Raw genomic sequence first — 27,035 nt, forward strand, 5'->3', positions numbered from 1 at the left:
GAAACCATAATCCAGAGTAACAATATCTATTATCCACTGACTTTAGGTAATGCTGCTTCTAGTTTTAAGTGCCCAGTCATCAAATCCTTTCATAACCTTCAGACATCATTCAGTGCATTGAGACTGCTGCTCAGGAACAGGGGGAAGCAATTCTGTCTCCACGTGCCTGTTAGAGAGACATAGGAGGGAGACCATTTAACTCACACCAACCTTTTACTATTTGAAGAGGTAGAAAGCTGGAGTATTGGCACATTTTGCAAAGGGAATCAAGGCATACAGAAGTTTTACTGCAGCTGTACAAGGTGTTACTGAGAGGACACCTGGAGTCCGTTGTGTTATTTTGTGTTTCTGTAACTGAGGACGAACTCCATCAGGTACAGTTTACCAGCTGCTCATCATCCACAGGTTGCTGTGTCATTTAATGCCTCAGGCCTGTTATAGAAGGACAGGAGGAGGCCATTCAGCCTCTTGATTCTGTTACAAAAGGGACTGGAGGAACTCACTCAGCCCCTGTCAGGACAACCACCTGAAAGCTAGTGCTTCCAATTAAACCTGTTTGACTATTATCTGGTGTTGTGTGATTTTTAACATAGTACACCCCAGTCCAACACGGACATTTCTAAATCATGTATACTGCAAAAGGAAGAGCATTGGGAAAAGTTGATGTGCAGAGAGATCTGGAAGTTCTTGTCCATTGTACCCTGAAGATGGCTGCACAGATGGATAGAGTGTTCAAGAAGGCATATGTCATGCTTGCCTTCATCGGACATGGTGTTGAGTATAAGGGCTGGCAGGTCATGTTAAAATTGTACAATACTTTGGTTCTGCCGTATTTAGAATATTGTGTACAGTTCTGGTCGCCACATTACCAAAAGGATGTGGACAGTTTGGAGAGGGTCCAGAGGGGGTTTACGAGGATGTTGCCTGATATGTAGCTATGAAGAGAGATTGAGTAGGTTAGGATTGTTTTCAGTAGAAAAAAGGAGATTGTGGGTGGACCTGATTGAGGTCTACAAAATCATGAAGGGTATAGACAAGGTTGATAGAGATAAGCTTTCTCCCAGGGTGAGGGATTCAATAACGAGAAGTCACGCGTTCAAGGTGAGAGGTGAAAGATTAAGCGGGATATACACAGCAAGTACTTTACACAGAGGGTAGTAGGCACCTGGAATGCGTTGTCAGCAGAGGTAGTACAGTGTTTCTAGACAGATGCATAAGTGGGTGGGGAGCAGCAGGATACAGATACTTTGGAATTGGGTGAAAGGTTTAGACAGAGGTTTTGGATCGGCTAAGGCTTTGAGGGCCAAACAACCTCTTTCTGGCTGTAAAGTTTTTTTGTTCTTTTCTTCTAAGGAAGATTTTGCATGATCGACAGTGCTGTTTGTGTTTCTGTTGCTGTCTTTTCCGGTTCCAAGGTCAATGCCAGAAGGGCTGTCTGGTTTGATTTCGATGTCGTGACTTTCTCATGATTGAGAAACTGATTAGCTTGCTCGGCCATTTCAGAGGACAGGTGAGGGTCTGTGGCTCTGGATTCACATGCAGGCCAGACCAGGGAAGGATGGCAGGTTTCTTTCCTTGAAGGGCATTAGTAAACCAGATGGGATTTTTCAACAATTAGCAATGGTTTCATGGTCATCAGTCAACTCTATCTTCTAGCTGTCAATATCCAATCACAGTTATTAATTCTGGCTATTTCACTTATGTCGCCTTATTGTGTTCAGCCAAAGACAGCACCTAAACCTCTTTATAAGATACAATTTCTAGCAGAAATTGTTTTTTTTCCCCCCCACATTTATCTTGAACATTACCTGAATGGTAGCTTTTTTCTTGTTATCAAAGTTTCTATTGTATTTTGTCTGTGACTATTTCTGTCCATAGCAGTTACATAGTCTTGCACTCAGTTGAGTGAATAGCTGTTTGTGATACAGAGGACATCCAACAGCATAGGTTCAATCCTCTACGCTGACAGATGTTACCATGAAGGGCCCACTTTCTCAATCCCAACCCCTTGCCCGAGGTGTGGTGACCCTGAAGATAAACCACCATAAGTGATCTCTCTCTAATGAGAGAGCAGCCCCAATATTATTTGGGATTATTGTGGTTTTATTCTATCACTTAATATTTTAAAATTTTTCTCCACATTAGCATTTCTTTTTCTATTGTATTCTTGAAAGTTCTAGGCATCCACAGTTTCATTTTGCATTACGATCAGGATTTTCTCCCACATGACAATCTCCTGTATACTGGATCAGTGGTGCTGGAAGAGCACAGCAATTCAGGCAGCATCCGAGGACACCCTGTCCTCGGACGCTGCCAGATTTTGCCTGTCCTCGGACGCTGCCAGATTTTGCCTGTCCTCGGATGCTGCCTGAATTGCTGTGCTCTTCCAGCACCACTGATCCAGAATCTGGTTTCCAGCATCTGCAGTCATTGTTTTTACCTTTTTAATCTCCTGTATACCCCCATTAATCTTTTACTTCATTGTTATTCAAGAATCTCTGTCTGAGCCTCAAACATATTCACCATTTCTGCCTCCAATGTTCTCGACGGAAGAGTGTCACAAAATCAATGAAAATAAATCTCATCTCTGTAATAAATTGAAGATATTTTAAGGAAAGCAATAGGCATTAAATGTGCCCGTTAGAGGACTTTGAATCAACTTTGTAGGAAGGATGTGTTGCTGCATTGTACCCAATCTGACTGAGAACACATCAGGAGGGCTGTGTGTGAAGGTTTCTCCTTTTTCTTTCTCCTTACCTGAGAAAAGATATAATTGCATTGGAAGCAGTTCAGAAATCTTTCACTTCACTAATTCCTGAGATGGAGGGCTTGTATGACGTAAGTATAGCAGGTTACCCTTGACTGAGAGATGAGCTTTTCGAATCAAACAAGATCTTGATGAGAGTGGGTCGGGCGGAGAGCCGAAAGGTGTTTGTGTCAACCATGACGTATTGTCATTAGGCTTTGCTCCTGTGTTGAGGACACCTATCTCAGGAATAAACCAATTATTTGTGGCTGACCGAAGAAATCGGCTGACCTGTTCATTTCACGAAACCTGATCCGGTCTCAGACTTATATCATTGGCCATATCACCGACCTGGTTACATTTAAAATCTGTTGTGACCTGTGAAGGAGTGGGACTGGAAAAGGAAGCAGTGACCCATCCAATCGTGGGCAGTAGAGATGAGGAGAAAGTCACAAAGTAAGAATTCATTCATACAGAATTCTCTTTCCCAGAGGTTTCTGCTGGATGGATCTTTAAGTTATATTGCAGCTGACTTAGTTTGATTTTTGATGGGCAAGTGAATCAGGGATAATGGGGCATGAACAGAAAAATTTAGCTGGGACCATAATGAGATGAGCCATGATCTTATTTACTACTGGAGTCATGTCAAAGGGTTGAAAGGTACATTGTGCTCCTCAGTCCCATCTTCTGATGTTCCATTCAACCCCTCAAACCTGCTACCCAAGGAGCAGATTGAGGGCACTCTGATGGTTAAGTGTAGATTCGGAAAATATACTTAAAATCTAGGCTGGGTCAGGAACAGCCCCCTGACCCCACAACTCCACTTTTGAGCTGACCCCTCTCTGCAACATCTGCTCCAGATGTTGGTCATGCTGAAGACCTAGATTCATTGTGAATACAGTCCCCCACCTCACTCAGGGTGAAATCAACTGAATCCTCTGCTCTTCCTGAATGCAACATTGCATAAAACAATGTCCAGGAAAAGAACCACTACATTTTCAGTAATAGAACATATGAAAATGTGAAATAAGAACAGTAATAGGAGGTTTAGCCCCAATAAGAAAAAGACTGATCGACTGCAGGGCTCAATCCCACTTTCCTATCAACTGCTTGTATCCCTCAACTCGCCGATGTGTCAAAAATCTATCCACCTAGAACATAGAAAGGTACAGCGCAGAACAGGCCCTTTGGCACACGATGTTGTGCTGAGGATTAAGCCCAATGTATTATAGAATAACCTAACCTATGCACCCATCAATTCACTGCTATACATGTGCATGTCCAGTAGTTGCTTAAATGTCCCTGATCACTCTGCTTCCACCACCACCACTGGCAACGCATTCCATGCATTCACAACTATATGAAAAGAACATACCTCTGACATCCCCTCTATACTTTTACCCGAATATCTTAAAACTATGACCCCTCGGGCCAATCACTCTTGCCTATTGAATCTATCCATGCTTCTCATTACTCTGTATACCTTGATCAGGTCACCTCTCTTTCTCCTCCTCTCCAGAGAGAAAGGTTCAAGCTTTAGAACATAGAACATAGAGGAATACAGCGCAGTACTGGCCCTTTGGCCCTCGATGTTGCACCGATCCAAGCCCACCTAACCTACACTAGCCCACTATCCTCCATATGCCTATCCAATGCCTGCTTAAATGCCCAAAAAGAGGGAGAGTCCACCACGGCTACTGGCAGTGCATTCCATGAACTCACGACTCGCTGAGTAAAGAACCTACCCCTAACATCTGTCCTATACCTACCACCCCTTAATTTAAAGCTATGCCCCCTCATAATAGCTGACTCCATACATGAAAAAAGGTTCTCACGGTCAACCCTATCTTTGTGGGCGGCACGGTGGCACAGTGGTTAGCACTGCTGCCTCACAGCGCCAGAGACCCGGGTTCAATTCCCGACTCAGGCGACTGACTGTGTGGAGTTTGCACTTTCTCCCCGTGTCTGCGTGGGTTTCCTCCGGGTGCTCCGGTTTCCTCCCACAGTCCAAAGATGTGCAGGCCAGGTGAATTGGCCATGCTAAATTGCCCGTAGTGTTAGGTAAGGGGGAAAGGTAGGGGTATGGGTGGGTTGTGCTTCGGTGGGGCGGTGTGGACTTGTTGGGCCGAAGGGCCTGTTTCCACACTGTAAGTAATCTAATCTAATCTAATCTAAAAAAAAAACCCTAATCATCTTGTACACCTCTGTCAAGTCACCCCTAAACCTTCTTTTCTCCAATGAAAACAACCCCAAGTGCCTCAGCATTTCCTCATACGATCTTCCTACCATACCAGGCAACATCCTGGGAAACCTCCTCTGAACCCGTTCCAGTGCCTCCACATCCTTCCTAGAGTATGGCGACCAAACCTGCACACAATACTCCAGATGCGGCCGCACCAGAGTCTTATACAACTGCAACATGATCTCAGGACTCCGGAACTCAATTCCTCTACCAATAAAAGCCAGTACGCCATATGCCTTCTTCACCACACTATTTACCTGGGTGGCAACTTTCAAAGATCTGTGTACATGGACACCAAGATCCCTCTGCTCATCCACACTACCAAGTATCCGACCATTAGCCCAGTACCCCATCTTTTTGTTACTCTTCCCAAAGTGAAACACCTCACAATTAGCGACATTGACCTCCATTTGCCACCTTTCTGCCCAGTTCTGCAGCTTATCTATATCCCACTGTAACCTGCCACATCCTTCCTCACTGTCAACAACTCCTCCGACTTTCGTATCATCCATAAACTTGCTCACCCAACCTTCTAGCCCCTCCTCCAGTTCATTTATAAAAATGACAAACAGCAATGGTCCCAAAACAGATCCTTGCGGAACACCGCTAGTAATGGCACTCCAAGATGAACCTTTACCATCAACTACTACCCTCTGTCTTCTTCCAGCCAGCCAATTCCTAACCCAAACCTCCAACTCACCCTCAATGCCATACCTCCGTATTTTTTGAAGTAGCCTACCATGGGGAACCTTATCAAACGCCTTACTAAAATCCATATACACCACATCTACCGCTTTCCCCTCGTCCACCTCCTTAGTCACCTTCTCAAAGAATTCAATAAGGTTTGTGAGGCACGACCTGCCCTTCACAAAACCATGCTGACTATCCTTGATCACATTATTCCTATTCAGATGTTCATAAATCCTATCCCTTACAATTCTCTCTAAGACTTTGCCCACAACAGAAGTGAGACTCACTGGCCTATTGTTACTAGGGTTATCCCTACTCCCCTTCTGGAACAAGGGAACCACATTTGCTAGCCTCCAGTCTTCTGGCACTACTCCTGTAGACAACGGGGACATAAAAATCAAGGCCAATGGCTCTGCAATCTCCTCCCTTGCTTCCCGGAGAATCCTAGGATAAATGCCATCAGGCCTAGGGGACTTATCTATTTTCACCCTTTCCAGAATTTCCAACACCTCTTCCCTCCAAAGCCATTCATTCTACTTAATTGTGACTCAGTATTCACATCGGCAACAATGTCCTGTTCCTGAGTGAATACTGACGAAAAGTATTCATTCAGTGTCTCCCCAATCTCTTCAGCCTCCACACGCAACTTCTCACTACTATCCTTGACTGGATCTATTCCTACCCTAGTCATTCTTTTATTCCTGACATACCTATAGAAAGCCTTAGGGTTTTCCCTAATCCTACCAACTAAGGACCTTTCATGTCCCCTCCTTGCTGCTCTTAGCTCTCTCTTCAGATCCTTCCTGGCTACCTCATAACTCTCAAACGCCCCAATTGAACCTTCACGCCTCATCTTTACGTAGGCCACCCTCTTCCATTTAACAAGGGATTCCAATTCCTTATTAAACCACGGCTCCCTCACACATCCCTTTCCTCCCTGCCTTCCAAAGTGCTCACCTTCCTCTAATTCTAACACCTGGCCTGGTTCTTTACCCAGAACCAAATCCAGTATGGCCTCACCTCTTGTTGGCCTATCTACATATTGTGTCAGGAAACCCTCCTGCACACATTGGACAAACACCGACCCATCTAACTAACCAGAGCTATAGCTTTCCCAATCAATATCAGGAAAGTTATAGTCCCCCATAACAACCACCCTATTACTTTCACTCTTCTCCTGAATCATCCTCGCAATCCTTTCGTCTACGTTTCTAGGATTATTAGGAGGCCTGTAAAAAACTCCTAACAGGGTGACCTCACCTTTCCTATTCTTAACCTCAGCTCAAACTACCTCAAATGGCGAGTCTTCATCCATCGTCTTTTCCACCGCTGTAATACGATCTTTGACAAGCAATGCCACACCTCCCCCTCTTTTATCCCCACTCTGACCCTACTAAAACATTTAAATCCTGGAACCTGCAACAGCCAATCCTGTCCCTGTTCTACCCATGTCTCCGTAATAGCCACAACATCGAAGTCCCAGGTACCAACCCATGCTGCAAGTTCACCTACCTTATTTCGTATACTTCTTGCATTGAAGTATACACACTTCAAACCACTTTCCTGTTTGAGATTGCTGTTCCTAACCTCCCTACACTCCGGGTCCTGCACCCTAAAGCTACAGTCTAGGTTCCCATGCCCCTTTGTCAAACTCTTCATAAGACAAGCCCTCCAGTCCAGGCAGCTTCCTGGTAAGCCTTCTTTTCACCCTCTCCAAAGCTTCTGTATCATTCCTATAGTAGTGCGACCAGAATTGGACACAATATTCCAAGTGGGGTCTCAACAGGGACTTGTAGAGCTGTAGCAAAACCTCGCGGCTCTTAAACATGAACCCCCTGTTAAAGAAAGCCAAAACTCCATATACTTAACAACCTTATCCACTTGGGTGCCAACTTTAAGGGATCTATATTCTTGAACACTGAGTTCCCTCCACACTGCCAAGAATCCTGTCTCGAATCCTATACTCAGCATTCGAGTTTGACCTTCCAAAATGCATCGCTTCACATTTATCCAGGTTTAACTCCATTTGCCATTTCTCAGCACAGCTCTGCATCCTGTCAATGTCGTGCTGCAGCCTGCAATAGCCATCGATAATATCAATAGCACCTCCAACCTTTGCCGATGACACAAACTTACTAACCAACCCCGCATCCTCCTCATCCAAGACAATTAAAAATAATGAAAACAGCAGAGGCCCAATGAAAGAGCCCGGTGGGACACCACTCAACACTGACCTCCAGACAGAATACCTTCCATCTACAACTACTCTCTGCCTTCTGTCAGCCAACTAATTCTGAATCCAGATAGACAAATCTCCCTGTACCCCATACTTCCTGAGCTTATGAATGAGCCTACCATGGGGAACCTGATCAAATCCCTTTCTGAAGTCCATACACACCACATCCACTTCTCAAACTTCAATGAAGTGTCTTGTCACCTCCTCAAAGAAGTCAATAAGATTTGTGAGGCATGACCTGCCCCTCTCAAAGCAATGCTGACTGTCTTTAATCTCGCTATGCTTTTCCAAACAGTCATAACGCATATCCCTCAATTCTTTCCAAACCTTTTCTGACCACAGACGTAACACTGACTGATCTGTAATTGCCAGGGATCTCCCTATTACCGTTCATAAAGAGGGGAACAACATTTGCCTCCTTCAAATCCTTAACTCCCGTGAGGAGTAAGGAGGCAAAGATCTTCGCCAGCAGTTTAGCAATATCTTTCCTTGCTTCCGAGCTAGCAGCCGAGGAAAAACCTGGTCTGGCCCTGGGGACTTAATCTTAATGCTTTCGAAAATTTCCAGCACATCAATTTCATCCATCTTAGAGTCAGAGATGAACAGCATGGAAAAAGACCCTTCGTTCCAACCTGTCCACGCCGACCAGATATCCCACCTGCCAGCACCCAGCCCATATCCCTCCAAACCCTTCCTATTCATATACCCATCCAAATGCCTCTTAAATGTTACAAGTGTACCAGCCTCCACCACATCCTCTGGCAGCTCATTCCATACACGTACCACCCTCTGCGTGAAAAAGTTGCGCCTTAGATCCCTTTTATATCGTTACTCTCTCACCCTAAACACAGCCGCAACATGACCTCCCAACTCCTGTACTCAATACTCTGACCAATAAACGAAACCTATGCTCTCTAGTCCTGGACTCCACCATCCCAGGGAAAAGGCTTTGTCTGTTTGTCCTATCCACGCCCCTCAATTATGTAAACCTCTATAAGGTCACCCCTCAGCCTCCGACGCTCCAGTGAAAACAGCCCCAGCCTGTTCAGCCTCTTCCTGTAGCTCAGATCCTCCAACCCTGGCAACATGCTTGTAAATCTTTTCTGAACCCTTTCAAGTTTCACAACATCTTTCCGATAGGAAGGAGACCAGAAATGAACGCAATATTCCAACAGTGGCCTAACCAATGTCCTGTACAGCCGCAACATGACCTCCCAACTCCTGTACTCAATACTCTGACCAATAAACGAAAGCATACTAAAGGCCTTCTTCACTATCCTATCTCCCTGTGACTCCACTTTCAAGAAGCTATGAACCTGCACTCCAAGGTCTCTTTGTTCAGCAACACTCCCCAGGACCTTACCATTAATTGTATATGTCCTGCTAAGTTTTGCTTCCCCAAAATGCAGCACCTCGCATTTACCCGAATTAAACTCCATCTGCCACTTCTCAGCCCATTGGCACAGGTCTAGATTCTGTTGTAATCTGAGATAACCCTCTTCGCTGTCCACTACACCTCCAATTTCGGTGTCATCTGCAAACTTACTAACTGTCCCTCTTATTTTCGCATCCAAATCATTTATGTAAATGAAAAATAGTAGAGGACCCAGCACCGATCTTTGTGACACTCCGCTGGTCACAGGCCTCCAGTCTGAAAAACAACCCTCCACCACCAAAGGTCTTCTACATTTGAGCCAGTTCTGTATCCAAATGGCTAGTTCTCCCTTTAATCCAAGAGATCTAAACTTGCTAATCAGTCTCCCATGGGGAACCTTGTCAAATGCCTTACTGATGTCTATATAGATCACATCTACCGCTCTACCCTCAATCTTCTTTGTTACTTCTTCAGAAAAAAAACTCAATCAAGTTTGAGAGACATGATTTCCCACAAAAAAAGCCATGTTAACTATCCCCAATTAGTCCGCCTTTCCAAATACATGTACTCCCTCTCCCTCCGGATTCCCTCCAACAACTTGACCACCACTGAGGTCAGGCTCACGGGTCTATAGTTCCCTGTCTTGTCTTTACTGCCCTTCTTAAACAGTGGCACCACATTTGCCAACCTCCAGTCTTCCGGCACCTCACCTATCGATGACACAAATATCTCAGCAAGAGACCCAGCAATCACTTCTCTAGCTTCCCACAGAGTTCTTGGGTACACCTGATCAGGTCCTGGGTTTTTAATTCACCTTTAACCGTTTCAAGACATCCAGCACATCCTCCTCTGTAATCTGGACATTTTGCAAAATGACACCATCTATTTCCCTACAGTCTATATCTTCCATATCCTTTTCCACAGTAACTACTAATACTAAATATTTTGCATCTCCCCCATTTTCAGTGGCTCAACACAAAGGCCGCCTTGCTGATCTTTGACTGGCCCTATTCTCCCCCTATTTACCCTTTTGTCCTTAATATATTTGTAAAAACCCTTTCAATTCTCCTTAATTCTATTTGCCAATGCTATCTCGTGTCCCCATTTTGCCCTCCTGATTTCCCTCTTAAGTGTACTCCTACTTCCTTTATACTCTAAGGATTCACTCGATCGATCCTGTCTCTACCTGACATATGCTTCCTTCTTTTTCTGAACCAAACCCTCAATTTCTTTAGTCATCCAGCATTCCCTATACCTACCAACCTTCCCTTTCACCATGAAAGAATATACTTTCTCTGGATTCCTGTTTTCTCATTTCTGAAGGCTTCCTATTTTCCAGCCGTCCCTTTACCTGCGAACATCTGCCTCCCATCAGCTTTCGAAAATTCTTGCCTAATACCGTCAAAATTGGCCTTTCTCCAATTTAGAACTTCAACTTTTAGATCTAGTCTATTCTTTTCCATCATGATTTTAAAATGAATAGAATTATGGTCGTTGGCCGCAAAGTGCTCTTCCACTGACACCTCAGTCACCTACCCTCCCTTATTTCCCAAGAGTAGGTCACGTTTTGCACCTTCTGTAGTAGGTACATCCACATACTGAATCAGAAAAATGTCTTGTACGCACTTAAGAAATTCCTCTCCATCTAAACCTTTAATGCTATGGCAGTCCCAGTCGATGTTTGGAAAGTTAAAATCCCCTACCATAACTACCCTATTATTCTTACAGATAGCTGAGATCTCCTTCAAATTTGTTTCTCAATTTCCCTCTGACTGTGTTAGGGGGTCTATAATACAATCCCAATAAGGTGATCATCGCTTTCTTATTACTCAGGTCCACCCAAATCACGTCCCTGGATGTATTTCCGGGAATATCCTCCCTCAGCACAGCTGTAATGCTGTCCTTTATGAAAAATGCCACTCCCCCTCCCCACTTGCCTCCCTTTCCATTCTTCTTGTAACATTTGTATCCTGGAACATTAAGCTGCCAGGCCTGCCCATCCCTGAGCCATATTTCTGTAATTGCTATGATATCCTAGTCCCATGTTCCTAACCATGCCCTGAGTTCATCTGTCTTCCCTGTTTGACCCCTTGCATTGAAATAAATGCAGTTCAATTTATTAGTCCTACCTTGTCCCTGTCTGTTTGATTCACTTCTGTCCTCAACTGTAGCCGTCTCAGATCGATCTCTTTCCTCACTATCTCCCTGGCCCCCACCCTGCCTTACTGGTTTAAATCCTCCCAAGAAGTTCTAGGAAATTTCCCTTCCAGTATATTAGTCCCCGTCTAATTTAGGTGCAATCCGTCCTTCTTGTACAGGTCACTAATCAGGCAATGGTCATACATTGTCTGTAAAGCAGGATTCTCGGAACAGGATGATGTTCCAGGCAACATTACCATCCTTTCTTGTAGGTTTCATCGGACTGACAGATAGAGTCAGGCAATCAAGGCAACTCCCTAGTTTATAGCCAATATAGTGCTCAGTATTGATGCCAGATCTGGTGGCTGCTAAAGTACTCTGCAGCAGTTATGAGGGAATCAATAAAAGGGAAGCATAGACATGACCATTTCGTCACCAATCTGCCTGCTGCAGATGCACCTGTCCATTTAATATATCAGTAAGAGTGGCCACTCCATAGTCCTTGTGAGGAAGAAGTGCCATCTTCACATGTTGTAGACCTTTCACTATGTTTCGTACTATACTCTGTACTCCATGGTACAGACTTCAAACAGATCGAGGCTTCCACGAGGAGCAGTGGACCATGGCCAGCAGCTGAATCATACTCTTCATGACCCTTACAGTCTGCAACCTCACAGCCACACTACAGTAATCATCAAGCCAGAGATCCACACTAGCAGCCACCAGATCTGGAATACAGAAGGACATGCTGGAAGCAGGACCAGCCAGTCCTAGACATGAGATGATGACCTGAAGAAGCTCTTCAGATACAAAACAGCATCAGCAGCAAGTGATGGACAGGGCTGTTCAATCTCACAATCAATGGTCCAGATCTCTGTGCAGTCCTGCAAAAATAGCCTTAAATGATAGTGGATACTGAAAGAGACCATTGGTGGAGGAGGCTGATCTCCAACAATGAAACCCCCAGTTATGGGGGAGCGCTGTCATCAGGGGAAAAAAAAAATAAAGCTGCTGCATTTATAACAACCTTCAGCTAAGAGGGCCGAGCAAATCATCTATTTAGGCCTTCTTGAGTGGACCTCAGCATCAAAGATGTCAATCTTCAGACAAGTTGATTCACTCCACGCGATGCGAAGAAATGGCGAGAGACATTGGAGACTGTGATGGCTGTAAGCTCTGACAACAATTAACTCCAGAGATTACCTCATCTCTAGCCAAGCTGTTCTGTTCCAGCAGAATACTGACATCTGCCATTAATCTGTTAAATTGCCCAAATACGTCCAGTACATGATAAGCAGGGCTCTTGCATTGCATCCAGTCACAGACCCATCACTGTACAGTCTGCCACGTAAACATGAAGCAAGGTGTCAGCAATAATGGGATCAATCAATAATACCCTGTTCAATGACATTCAGTCAATGTTATGACAGGACCACTCAGCTTCTGATTCCGTGGCAGGCTTTGTCCAAAAGAGTAGAACTCCAAATGGGAAGTGAGAGCATTTACTCTGAACATCAAGGCACTATTTAACAGTGTGTGACAATGGCAGCCCAAGTAAAATTATAGTTAATCTGAATCTGGGGGAAACTCTCTGCTGGTTGGAGTGATCACCAGCAAAAAAAAAGATTGTTGTTCGTGTCAGTAATTCGACACCAAAGCAGCTCGGCAGTCATTCCTCAGGAAAGAGAGTGTCCGAAGCTCAACCATCTTCAGCTGCTGCAATGATCTTCTCTCCTTCATAAGGTCAGACCCGGGAATATTCACTAATTTTACCATTCCCCAGATACTGAAATGTGTTCAAATGGAACAAGACGTGGGAAATATACCGGCTTAGTCTGACAAATGGCAAAGAATATTCTACTGGCAGAGTTGCATTTGCTCCATGGAGACGGTGTTCATCCTTTGACAGACAGCAGAACAATGCTGTAGTGTCCTGCATACATGATTTAGCAGAGTGGAGGCCAATAAATCAACCAAGTATTGCAGGAGGGTGTTGTTGCATGGCAGGTGTAAAGTAGAGAAGATACTGCAGCAGCATAGACTGTGAGGCTCTCCATGTATTCGTGGGGAAGCCTGGTCCGTGTGTACTGACAGCTACCATATGTAAAATTGAAAAGTTTCTGGCTCTCGGGGACAATTTGATGGAGAAAATGGCTGAGTAGATGTCAATTACAGAAAAGCAGGTGATGGAAGCAGGGATACTAGTGAGTAGGGCATTAGTGTTAGGGACCACTGGGGAGCAGGGAATCACAATTGCTTTTACAGCCCTCAGATTCTGGACAAAACACTATTTTCCTGGCCTTCTGGGTTTTGGGATGTGTAGGATGGGTGCATTACAGGGACTGGTTGTTGGAACTAGGACACCCTGCTGTCGGGAGTCAATCACCAGCTAGATCCCTTCTACTGCTGCAGGCGACAGTGGGCATTGCTGTACAGACAGCAGAATGGCACCCTGTTTGAGTGTGACTGTGTGTGGAGGGGCGGACAGCACTTGGCCTGCATGGTTGGGGTGCTGCACCCAAAGTGATGCTGGAAGATCACCTATAAACAGAGGGTTTTCATGGTAAAAGTGGCCTACAGTGTTGCAGGAGCCAACAAGTTGAGGAAACTCCACTGGAGGGGCGGGGGCCTGACTGAGGGGCATGAAGTGGAGGGGTGCACCATCATAAGGGGCACCATCATAAGGTGTAAATCTTGTGGAGCTATAGGCTGTTGACAATTAAGAGAATATGTGGGACTGCCATCGGGCCTGTGGGTAATCGGGTTGGTGGAGGGGCCTGGGTGGTAACCAGCAGCATTTAACCCAGCGTCCTGTTTTGCCACAGTTCTAACACTGTCCTTTTGGAAATCCTATAGATCTCTGTACTGGCCTGGCTGTATCCCTAGGGCAGTGCAGTTGTGAGATTTGGGGGAATGACCTCGTCTGTCTTGGTATGGTGAACAACCCATTTCTGTCCAAGTTAGTGAATGTAGTCGAGGTGTCCCCCAGATTGTTGTTTGCCAAATCAGATTATGTAGTTTATATGCATGCACATATGTAGGGAGCATGCAGTTTAGTAGGGTCTGTACAGCCTGCTTCTCGTTTTCAGTTAATTGAATGCCTGGCGAGGAGTCCCAGACCTCCCTAAAGCAGACAATGAAGTCTGGCAAAGGCACATCTGCTCTCTGCAGATACCAAGGAACAGCGCCAAAGTCTGTGTGCTGTCTTGCACTGGCTTTTTCCCCCCCTCCTTCACAGTGCTGTCCATCCATCTCTCCTAGTCTGCAGCAGTTTCCCAGTGTTGAGTAGGGAAGTTAATGGTAGGGCGAATGGTCACCCAGTGGGTCCCATAAGCGAGCTGTAACAGGGTCTGCACATCCTGGGGTAGATAGTGTAGATGGTGGAAATTTGGAGTAGCCAATTGTAGAATACAAGCGGTCTGAGCATCTTGTAACATGGCCCAGAAATCTGCGTGGGTCCAAGGCGTATCAAGAGGAGTAGAGCCAATCATAATGCATGGAAGCTGGCATTCAGTACCCTGGTTTTTGAGGGGAACAGCAGCCACGGTATGTGTGAGCCTGATGTTATTATCTGGGTTGGTCAGTGGTAATGGTTCAGGCTGCGCGGTAGCTGCTGTGAGCTTCTCGTGGGCTGTGCAGTAACAAAGGCAGTCACTTCATTTAGCAGCGGGTCTGACTCTGGGGCTGGTAGGGGAAGTTTCTGCGGGGGGTTAGGACGGCACGAGTGCTGCGGGGCACCGGATGGGGGATCGAGCTGTATCGGGGGTGGTAGGGGTCTCTGCCATTGGGGTTTTGTTGCAATGGTCTTTTACCTTCGGGGGCTGTTGGTGTTTGGCAATGTCCCAAAACTTTGCAGACACTGCAGCAAGCATGCAGTGTCCCATGAGGGATCCTTGTGCCACCACCTCCCCCCACCCCCACCCCCACCATGATGGTGGTGGTCCAAGAATCAATTTTATCAAATTTAAAGGACCACGGTCAATTCCCTTTAATATGGCCAATTCCCTTGTGACCAGGTGTAAAGGTCCCCTGTGAAGGGAATAAGGTAACGGCTGTCCCCTGTCTCTTTTAGCACAGTGTCTGACGGTGACCCAGGTATAACGAAAGGATCTCCTACCTTATTCTTGAAATTAACGCATTTACCATGTATTCTTGTTCATTTTCGGCTCTGGGCAATTCTCACCACGTGGTTAGCATTGCCCAGCTCATATAGTTGGCATCGCCTGGCGCCGTGGACGTCCTGGGTTGATTTATAAGCGCTGTGCTTCGGCTTCTGAGGAAAAACTAGTGAGAGCGCTCACAGAACACACAGGAAGTGACTGATTGACAGCTTAGGCAATAAAAGGTAATCGAGTGTGTAACCGCTTACCACAAAGTAAACAAACATTTAAGCGTTGAACAGCTAGGGGTGGGACGCCTGAAATTGACAAGACGAGCCCTCAGCGACTGCAGAACAAGCAGATACACCCAAAGCAAACACTTAAAAACCACAGGACAGGGCAACATAAATGGGCCCCTAGTCAATTTCCTCCGAGCTGAGGATCTATCAATATTAAAGCGAAAATTTGATCAGCGATCTCTCCTTCTATCTTGCCATACTTTCTCTGCCCTAACCGATCAGGATCGTGATACGAGTCCTGGTTTAAATTTCACACAGAGAGCGGCGCGAGCTGGGCGGAAGTGAGGTTGGAGCGCAGAGCTGGTCAGGAAGGTAAGTGATTGATATTTGAGTGGGTGTGTTATTCGAGGATTATTCGAGAGGCTGAGAGGGTGATAGATAGAAGCTGCAGGGATATAGTTACGCCAGAGAACAGAGGTAGCTGGGTAACAGTTAGAGGTGGGAGGGGAGGAAGCAGGCAGTGCAGGGATCCCCTGTGGTCGTTCCCCTAAACAATAAGTATACCGCTTTGGATACTGTTGGGGGGGGGTGCCTAGCAGGGGGAAGCTGCAGTGACCGGGTCTCTGGCAAGAGGTTCGGCTCTGAGGCTCAGAAGGGAAAGGTGGAGAGGAGGAGAGCGCTAGTTATAGGAGACTCTCTAGTTAGAGGGACGGACAGGCGGTTCTGTGGGCATGGGCGAGACTCTCGGATGGTTTGTTGCCTCCCGGGTGCCAGGGTCCGAGACGTCTCGGACCGTGTCTTCAGAATCCTTAAGGGGGAGGGTGTGCAGCCAGAAGTCGTGGTGCACATTGGCACCAACGACATAGGTAGGAAGAGGGGTGGGGAGGTCATTCAGGAGCTCAGGGAGTTAGGCTGGAAGCTAAAAGCTAGGACAGACAGAATCGTCATCACTGGGTTGTTGCCGGTGCCACGTGACAGTGAGGCAAGGAATAGGGAGAGAGTACAGTTGAACACGTGGCTGCAAGGATGGTGTAGGAGGGAGGGCTTCAGGTATTTGGATAATTGGACTGGATTCTGGGGAAGGTGGGACCTGTACAAGCAGGATGGGTTGCACCTGAACCAGAAGGGCACCAATATCCTGGGAGGTGGGTTTGCTAGCACTCTTCGTGGGGGTTTAAACTAATTTGGCAGGGGGATGGGATCCGGACTTGTAGTCCAGCAAGTAGGCTAGCTGTTTGTCAGGATGTCCAAGAATGTAGGGAGCCTGTGGAGAAGGTAGCACTGAAAATGTGTTGCTGGAAAAGCGCAGCAGGTCAGGCAGCATCCAGGGAACAGGAGAATCGACGTTTCGGGCATAAGCCCTTCTTCAGGAATGAGGAAAGTTTGTCCAGCAGGCTAAGATAAAAGGTAGGGAGGAGGGACTTGGGGGAGGGGTGTTGGAAATGTGATAGGTGGAAAGAGGTCAAGGTGAGGGTGATAGGTCAGACTGGGGTGGGGGCGGAGAGGTCAGGAAGAAGATTGCAGGTTAGGAAGGCGGTGCTGAATTCGATGGATTTGACTGAGACAAGGTGTATTCAATTATTGTATATAATTTTCTACTGCTGTCCTGAACTTCACAATAAAATGAGCGCTGTGCCCCAAAATGATTCCAACATACACTGGATCCATTTGCCCCACCTCTTTTCCAATTACCAGGTCCAACAGTACATACTTTCTTGGACTGGTCACAAACAGACAGAAGGAGTTCAACCTGTGAAAGTGTGAAGTGATTCACTTTAGAAGGTCAAATTTGAATGCAGAATACTGGGTTGAAAGCAGGATTCTTGTCAGTGTGTAGGAACAGAGGGATCTTGGGGTCCATGTCCATAGATCCCACAAAGTTGCCACCCAGTAAGTTGATAGGATTATTAATACAGTGTATGTTTTCTTGGCTTTCATTAGCAGAAAGATTGAGCTTAAGAGCTGCAAAGTTAAGCTGCTGCTCGATGGAGTCCTGATTAGACCACAGTTGGAATATTGTGATCAGTTCTGGTTGCCCCATTTCAGGAAGGATGTGGAAGCTTCAGAAATGCCTGAGTCTTCCCTCATTACTGGATCCCCTCTGATCCACCTTCTTTCTCACTTCCCTCCTATACAGTCAGGCTGATTGTGGTGCCATAAACATGGCCCTTGAGCAGCCAGCACCTTCTCAGCTTTGAAACTGCAAAAACTGTTTTGTGAGTTGGGCCCCAGTGTATTCCTGTGATTCCTGACTGTTTCTCTTGGATTGAATGGTTGCCCATTTCCTTCCTCCTTCCAGGCCGTTATGACTGCAGAATGATCCCTACTCTGTATTTGCTATCCATCTAAATCTCAGTGTTGCATTAGTCCCACAGAGTCTCCGCTCACTGTCTGAGCTCCAAGACCCAGTGTTCATCTAGGACACTAGCTGGAATCCTAATTCCCAATATAACAAATTCTATCATAGGGTGGCATGGTGGCTCAGTGGTTAGCACTGCTGCCTCACAGCGCTAGGCTCTTAGGTTCAATTCCCACCTCAGGCAATTGTCTGTGTGAAGTTTGCACATTCTCCCCATGTCTGCGTGGGTTTCCTCCCACAACCAAAGATGTGCAGGTTAGGTGAATTGATCATGCCAAGTGTTAGGTATAGGGGGATGAATCTGGATGGGTTTCTCCTCGGAGGGTTGGTGTGGACTAGTTGCACCGAAGGGCCTGTTTCCACATTGTGGGGAATCTAATGTAATCTTCCTTTTGGCTGACTGTGCTACAATGTCTTAAACTGAAACATAATCAGTCTTATTTAATTAAATACTGAGTATGAAGTTAACATGAGGGAAATAACTTTAGGATTCATTTCCTTATATGACTGTGGTTTACTGAGATTATGATGTTGGCTCAGACTAACACTTATTCCAGGTAGTTATGAGTTAAACTCTTCTTTCAGAAGAAGAAAAAATAAGTTTGCTAATTTCTAGCAATTTACAGACAGTTGCGAATAATAGTTCATTATCAGCAAATGAACTTACAGTTTTTGATGCCCCTTGTATTTCTTTCAACCTCAGCGCAGGCAGCTCCTGGCAGCAGAGAAGTGTCTCTGTGACTCCCAGGTATGAATAATCCTTGAGCTCCCACTCAATTCTGCTCCCTCACAGGTTCACTGTCTCTGTGACTCCCAGGTATGAGTAATCCTCGAGCTTCCACTGCACTCTGCTCCCTCACGGGGTCACTTTTTCTGTGACTTCCAGGCATGTACAATCCTTGAGCTCCCAACGTACTCTGCTCCCTCACAGGGTTACTGTGTCTTTGATTCCCAGGTATGTGTAATCCTCGAGCTCCCACTGCATTCTTCCCTCTTACAACGTCAACGCAAAGAGTATCAGAAATAAGGTGGGTGAATTTAAGGCGTGGATCGGTACCTGGGACTACGATGTTGTGGCCATCACAGAAACGTGGATAGAAGAGGGACAGGAATGGTTGTTGGAGGTTCCTGGTTACAGATGTTTCAGTAAGATTAGGGAGGGTGGTAAAAAAGGAGGGGGGGTGGTGTTGCTAATTAGAAATGGTATAACGGCTGCAGAAAGGAAGTTCGAGGGGGATCTGCCTTTGGACGTAGTATGGGCTGAAGTCAGAAATAGGAAAGGTGCAGTCACCTTGTTGGGTGTTTACTATAGGCCCCCCAATAGCAGCAGAGATGTGGAGAAACAGATTGGGAAACAGATTTTGGAAAGGTGCAGAAGCCACAGGGTAGTAGTCATGGGCGATTTCAACTTCCAAAATATTGATTGGAAGCTCTTTAGATTAAGTAGATTGGATGGGGCGGTGTTTGTGCAGTGTGTCCAGGAAGCTTTTCTAACACAATATGTAGATTGTCCGACCAGAGGGGAGGCCATATTGGATTTGGTACTTGGTAACGAACCGGGACAAGTGATGGCCTTGTTAGTGGGTCAACATTTTGGTGATGGTGACCACAATTCTGTGATTTTCACCTTGGTTATGGAGAGAGATAGGTGCGTGCAACAGGGTAGGTTTTACAATTGGGGGAAGGGTAATTACGATGCTGTAAGACAGGATATGAGGAGCATACGTTGGGAGCGTAGGCTGTCAGGGAAGGATGTCGTGGAAATGTGGAAATTTTTCAAGGAACAGATACGACATGTCCTTGATATGTATGTACCTGTCTAGCAGGAAAGAAATGGTCGTGTGAGGGAACCTTGGTTGACAAGGGAGGTTGAATGTCTTGTAAAGAGGAAGAAGGAGGCTTACATAAGGTTGAGGAAACAGGGTTCAGACAGAGCAGTGGAGGGATACAGGATTGCCAAAAGGGAGCTGAAGAAAGGGATTAGGAGAGCTAAGAGAGGGCATGAAATATCTTTGGCGGATAGGATCAAGGATAACCCCAAGGCATTTTATGCGTATGTGAGAAACATGAGAATGACGAGAACGAGGGTAGGTCCGATCAAGGACAGTAGTGGGAAACTGTATTGAGTCGGAAGAGATTGGAGAGGTCTTGAATGAGTACTTTTCTTCAGTATTTATGACCGAGAGGGACCGTATTGTTGAAGAGGAGAGTGTGAAACGGACTGGTAAGCTAGAGGAGATACTTGTTAGGAAGGAAGATGTGTTGGACATTTTGAACAACTTGAGGATAGACAAGTCCCCCGGGCCTGACGGGATATATCCTAGGATTATGTGGGAAGCAAGAGAGGAAATTGCACTACCGTTGGCAATGATCTTTTCATCTTCACTGTCAACGGGGGTGGTACCAGGGGATTGGAGAGTGGTGAATGTTGTGCCCCTGTTCAAAAAAGGGAATAGGGATAACCCCGGGAATTACATGTCAGTTAGTCTTACTTCGGTGGTAGGCAAAGTAATGGAAAAGTTACTGAAGGACAGGATTTATGAGTATCTGGAAAGACACCGCTTGATTAGGGACAGCCAGCACGGATTTGTGAAGGGTAGGTCTTGCCTTACAAATCTTATTGAATTCTTTGAGGAGGTGACCAAGCATGTGGATGAGGGTAGAGCAGTGGATGTAGTTTACATGGATTTTAGTAAGGCATTTGATAAGGTTCCCCATGGTAGGCTTATGCAGAAAGTCAGGAGGCATGGGATAGAGGGAAATTTGGCCAATTGGATAGAAAACTGGCTAACTGGTCGAAGTCAGAGAGTGGTGGTAAATGGTAAATATTCAGCCTTGAACCCAGTTACAAGTGGAGTTCCGCAGGGATCAGTTCTGGGTCCTCTGCTGTTTGTAATTTTTATTAATGACTTGGATGAGGGAGTCGAAGGGTGGGTCAGTAAATTTGCAGATGATACGAAGATTGGTGGAGTTGTGGATAGTGGGGAGGGCTGTTGTTGGCTGCAAAGGGACTTAGATATGATGCAGAGCTGGGCTGAGGAGTGGCAGATGGAGTTCAACCCTGCCAAGTGTGAGGTTGTCCATTTTGGAAAGACAAATAAGAATGCGGAATACAGGGTTAATGGTAGGGTTCTTAGTAAGGTGGAAGAACAGAGGGATCTTGGGGTCTATGTTCATAGATCTTTGAAAGTTGCCACTCAGGTGGATAGAGCTTGTAAGAAGGTGTATTAGCGTTCATTAGCAGAGGGATTGAATTCAAGAGTCGTGAACTGATGTTGCAGCTGTATAGGACTTTGGTTAGGCCACATTTGGAGTACTGTGTGCAGTTCTAGTCGCCTCACTTTAGGAAAGATGTGGAAGCTTTGGAGAGGGTGCAGAGAAGATTTACCAGGATGTTGCCTGGAATGGAAAATAGGTCGTATGAGGATAGGTTGAGAGTGCTAGGCCTTTTCTCGTTGGAACGGCGAAGGATGAGGGATGACTTGATAGAGGTTTATAAGATGATCAGAGGAATAGATAGAGTAGACAGCAACGTTTTCCCCGGGTACAACAGAGTGTTACAAGGGGACATAAATTTAAGGCGAAGGGTGGAAGGGATAGGGGAGATGTCAGGGGTGGGTTCTTTACCCAGAGAGTGGTGGGGGCATGGAATGCGCTGCCTGTGGGAGTGGCAGAGTCAGAATCTTTGGTGACCTTTAAGCGGCAATTGGATAGGTACATGGATGGGTGCTTAAGCTAGGACAAATGTTCGGCACAACATCATGGGCCGAAGGGCCTGTTCTGTGCTGTATTGTGCTATGTTCTGTGTTCTATGTATCTGTGACTCCTTGGTACGACTACGCTTTGATTGTTCTGATTTATATCCTCCTACTTTGCTGCTTCTATAGCTCCCAGATCTGAGTTGGCATCAAGCTCCTGTACCACGATGCTCTCTCATATGTTCACTCTCTCTGTGATTTGGTACCGGTTTAGAGCATCCCAGATATATTCAATGGATAAGTATACAGACAAATCAACAGCACCCCAATGGAGTCCCCGATATCAGGACTGATAGCAGAAGCAATAGTGCAACGTGTAGAATGGATAGCTCTGTCCACCATCCAACCCAACCTCTGGATTTGGTATGTAGATGACACCTTTGTCATCACTAAACGTACACAACTGGAAGAAAGCCACCACCAGATAAATAGCATCCTTACTAGAATAAAGTTCACTGAAGAAGAGGAGAACAACAGCAAACTCTCCTTCCCGGATACCTACTAGAGAACTCCAGATCAGTGTGAACAGGAAGAACACCCATACAGACCAAATACTGACCTATAACAGCACCAACACAACACCTATAAATGAAGCTGCATTACAATATTATTTAAACAGACAAGGACACACTGCAGCTACCCAGAATTCCAGAAGGCAGAGCAGGAACACCTATTCAATGGATTTAAATAGACCAGGGACCCCAAAAGCACTATCCTCCAGTACTTTCACAACAAACTCAAGAAGAAAACACTACACGACCAGACACGATATATCAAGGACATATCAGAAATGACTACCTGACTACTCAGACCCGTCGAAATCACAATGTTTCACAAACCAGCAAACACCTCTTGCCAGCTCCTTGGACACCTACATCCAACAGGACAACTATTATCTACAGGATACCATGCAAGGACTGTGAAAACACTACAGAGATCAAGCAGGAAGAAAACTGCTCATACGAGTACACGAACACCAACTCACCACTGCCAGACATGACCAATGCACTCTCTTTTCTAATCACAGAGACAATGAAGGACACAAATTCACCTGGAACAATGTAACCATCCTGAATCAGATAAAACAGAGAATGCCTTGAGCATGGCACTCCAACTCAAAATCAATCACTAAACACATTGAACATATACACATCATTCAGATACAGAACCGGAAGTACGAGATAACAGAGGCACATAACTACCAGGTGGGATGGTACACAAATGCTTCACCAGAGGCGCATTGATTTCGTCACCTAGTGAGATGATAAAACACATCAGCTCAGCGAAGAAATCTACAATCACAACATCAAATCTAACATCAAGTTGATGGTATACAGAGCTGTGGTGGTTCCTGCCCTCCTATAACGCTCTGGGACATTGACAGTCCACAAGGTGTCCTCAAGGTGCTGGAGCAGTCCCATCAACGTTGCCTGCCCAAGATCCTGTCAATCTGCTGGGAAGACAGACGCACCATTACCAGTGCCCTCAACAAGGCCAAAATCTCCAGTATTGAAGCACTCACTACCCTTGATCAGCTGCAATGGGCTGGGTACTTCCTCTGCATGACCTACACGATACTACCCAACCAGGTGCTCTACTCCGTGCTCCGAAACAGCAGGCGAACCCCAGGTGGACAGAGGAAGTGCTTCAGAGATGCTCTCAAAGCCTCAATGGTGAAGTACAGCATTTCCACCGACACCTGGGAATCACACGCCCAAGACCATTCAAAGTTGAGGAGGAGCATTTGGGAAGGCATCCTCAAGACTTGCTGTTGGGAAGAAGCGGAATCCAGGTGAAAACAGCACAAGGAGCATGTTGTCACACTAACACCTCACCTACCCCCTACCCACAGTTATCCTTTTACCCAAGTGTTGCAGAGTCTGTGGAAACTGCACAGACTTTACACGGACCTACGGACTCACCCTGAGAGTGCCTCTGCTACGGATTGCCAATGTCATAAGATATGAAGATTGAATTCCCTCACTACTGTCACTGTGCCTTTGTTACAAATTTCAATAATTCCCTGTCTAATACAGTGTCCAACAATGTAATCCTATTGTGGAAACTGAAACCTGTCCTTCTACTTCAGTTTTCTGACACTTGTTACCCAGAATTAGTATTCATACTGATTCATAATCTGAGGCCAATATTTTTCTTGGTAATTCCATTGTTATCTCTAACTCGAGAGGTCCCCACCTTGCTTCTCATTCTGCCTGACTTAACACAATGGTGTGTAGCTGTGAATATTGAACCTCACCCTTTTAGAACATAGAACATATAACAGTACAGCACAGAACAGGCCCTTCAGCCCATGATGTTGTGCCGGCCACTGATCCTTATGTATGCACCCTCACATTTCTGTGACCATATGTATGTCGAGGAGTCTCTTAAATATCCCCAATGACCCTGCCTCCACAACTGCTGCTGGCAACGCATTCCATGCTCTCACAACTCTCTGTGTAAAGAACCCGCCTCTGACATCCCATCTGTACTTTCCTCCAACTAGCTTAAAACTATGACCCCTTGTGTTAGTTATTTCTGCCCTGGGAAATAGTCTCTGGCTATCGACTCTATCTATGCCTCTCATTACCTTGTATACCTCAATTAGGTCCCCTCTTCTCCTCCTTTTCTCCAATGAAAAAAGTCCGAGCTCAGTCAACCTCTCTTCATATGATAAGCCCTCCAGTCCAGGCAGCATCCTGGTAAACCTCCTCTGAACCCGCTCCAAAGCATCCACATCTTTCTTATAATAGGGCGACAAGAACTGGATGCAGTATTCCAAGTGCGGTCTAACCAAAGTTTTATAGAACTGCAACAAGATCTCACGACTCTTAAACTCCATACCCCTGTTAATGAAAGCCAAAACACCATATGCTTTCTTAACAACCCTGTCCACTTGGGTGGCCATTTTAAGGGATCTATGTACCTGCACTCCAAGATCCCTCTGTTCCTCCATGCTACCAAGAATCCTATCCTTAATCCTGTACACAGCTTTCAAATTCGACCTTCCAAAATGCGTCACCTTGCATTTATCCAGGTTGAACTCCATCTGCCACCTCTCAGCCCATCTCTGCATCTTGTCAATGTCCTGCTGCAGCCGACAACAGCCCTCTATACTGTCAACGACACCTCCAACCTTTGTGTCATCTGCAAACTTGTTGACCCATCCTTCAATCCCCTCATCCAAGTCATTAATAAAAATTACAAACAATAGAGGCCCAAGGACAGAGCCCTGTGGAACACCACTCACCACAGACTTCCAGGCAGAATATTTTCCTTCTACTATCACTCGCTGTCTTCTGTTGGCCAGCCAATTCTGTATCCAGACAGCTATGTCCACCTGAATCCCATTCCTCCTGACCTTCTGAATGAGCCTACCATGGGGAACCTTATCCAATGCCTTGCTAATGTCCATATACACCACCTCCACAGCTCGACACTCATCAACTTTTCTAGTCACATCCTCAAAGTACTCGATAAGGTTTGTGAGGCATGACCTGTCCCTCACAAAGCCGTGTTGACTGCATTTAATCAAGCCATGCTCTTCCAGATGGTCATAAATCCTATCACTCAGAATCCTTTCTAACACCTTGCAGACTACAGACGTGAGACTTACTGGTCTGTAATTGCCGGGGATTTCCCTATTTCCTTTCTTGAAGAGAGGAATTAAATTTGCCTCTCTCCATTTGTTCACCATGTGACTACATCTCCCTAATCGTGATTAGATAGAAATTATTTCCCTCTATGTCTCAAGTGTAAATACCTTTTTGCAGATATTTGCATATTCAAATAAAGAAAATGTCATTTTTTTGTACCACAAACCCAGTCATCAGTCCTGGCCCATGCGGTCTTTGTGATCTCTATTTAGACTGCAGGAGGCTCTGCGCTCAGATAGCAGGGTGCTGTCTTTTCAGATGCCAGGATCCTCTCCATTCAGATGGCAGGAGGCTCTGTGTTCAGATGGCATAGCTTCTCTCCCAATTTTCAGAAAAAAACTTCTTAAAGTCCACTGACGATGAAACAAATTCTCATAAAATGACTGGTTTCAGGCTGCCAACACCATCAGTTTTAAAATTCAATTGACTTTCCAATACTCTTGGGTTTAAATTAATTGGCCAACTCCCCCACTGTCATGCTCACTCCCGCATACACTTCACCACTTTCATGCTTACTTCTCCTGCACACTCCCCCACTGTCACGCTCACTCCCTGCACACTGCACTACTGTCAATCTCACTCCCCCGCACACTCCCCCATTGTCATGCTCACTGCCCCACACACTCCCCCACCAACATTCCCAAAGTCCTGTGGAACAGAACATGGGTCTGAGTCTGTCTCTCTCCAGCTCAGCTCCTTCAACACAAAGATAAACAACTCTGCATCTTGACACTTCATAATGAACATTTTTATTGTTTACAAATTGAGCAATGTCGTCAAAGCCACCCTAAGGTATCCATTAACAAAGTTAATTGTTCATATTTCAGAAGACATAGGAGAGTACAGCACTATATAGGTCCTTCAGCCCTTAATGTCGTGCCAACATTTTATCCAGTCCAAGATCAAACTACCTACCCTTACATTTGAGAACTCTCTGTACTATTCCTTGTCTTTCACAGACCCTTTCTCTGATTAACTGTAAGCTGAGAATGCAATTTAACTCTTAAAAGAACGTGATAAAGCTTTGCCACATTTTTACACACCAATTCCATAACACCACTGTCACTCTCCCTTCCGCCACCATAACGCATGTATCGCATCTCCCTCGTCCCGAGTCTGATCCCTTCCCTCACTGTCATACTCATTCACTTCGTCATAGTCAGTTCTCCAATATCACACTTATTCTCCCGCAAATTCCCCTACTGTCATGCTCACTCCCCCACATAATATCCTACCATCATGCTCACTCCCCCGCATTGTTCTCCACTTTCGCACTCCACTACCAGCATGCTCACTCCCCCGTACATTCTCCCACTGTCACACTCACTGTCCTGTGCACTCCCGCACTGCAATTCTCACTGCTCCGCGCACTCTCTCACTGTCACTCTTACTGCCACACTTACTTGCCCACTTTCATGCCAATGCACCCCATACACCCCCACTGCCACACTCACTGCTCCGCACACACACACACTATCACGTTCACTACATTGCA

General features: G+C 45.8%; 2 long non-coding RNA genes across 2 annotated transcripts in view; one reads left to right on the forward strand and one right to left on the reverse strand.

Moving 5' to 3' along the window:
- The window catches only part of LOC148145193 (uncharacterized), a 39,496-nt gene extending 23,790 nt beyond the window's left edge, over positions 1-15,706 (reverse strand). The window contains exon 1 of the long non-coding RNA XR_015750976.1: positions 15,546-15,706. This is a non-coding gene — a long non-coding RNA (uncharacterized LOC148145193). The remainder of the gene's footprint in view (positions 1-15,545) is intronic.
- A 301-nt stretch (positions 15,707-16,007) lies between these two features.
- LOC148145194 (uncharacterized) lies at positions 16,008-22,227 on the forward strand. Its single transcript, XR_015750978.1, has 3 exons — positions 16,008-16,139; positions 19,082-19,154; positions 22,014-22,227. It is a non-coding gene; the product is annotated as an uncharacterized LOC148145194 (long non-coding RNA).
- Positions 22,228-27,035: the final 4,808 nt, after the last annotated feature.

The sequence above is a fragment of the Chiloscyllium plagiosum genome, unplaced genomic scaffold (assembly GCF_037043375.1).
Source record: "Chiloscyllium plagiosum isolate Xiang-an unplaced genomic scaffold, Cpla_swu_hap1 HiC_scaffold_26, whole genome shotgun sequence".
Classification (NCBI taxonomy): domain Eukaryota; kingdom Metazoa; phylum Chordata; class Chondrichthyes; order Orectolobiformes; family Hemiscylliidae; genus Chiloscyllium; species Chiloscyllium plagiosum.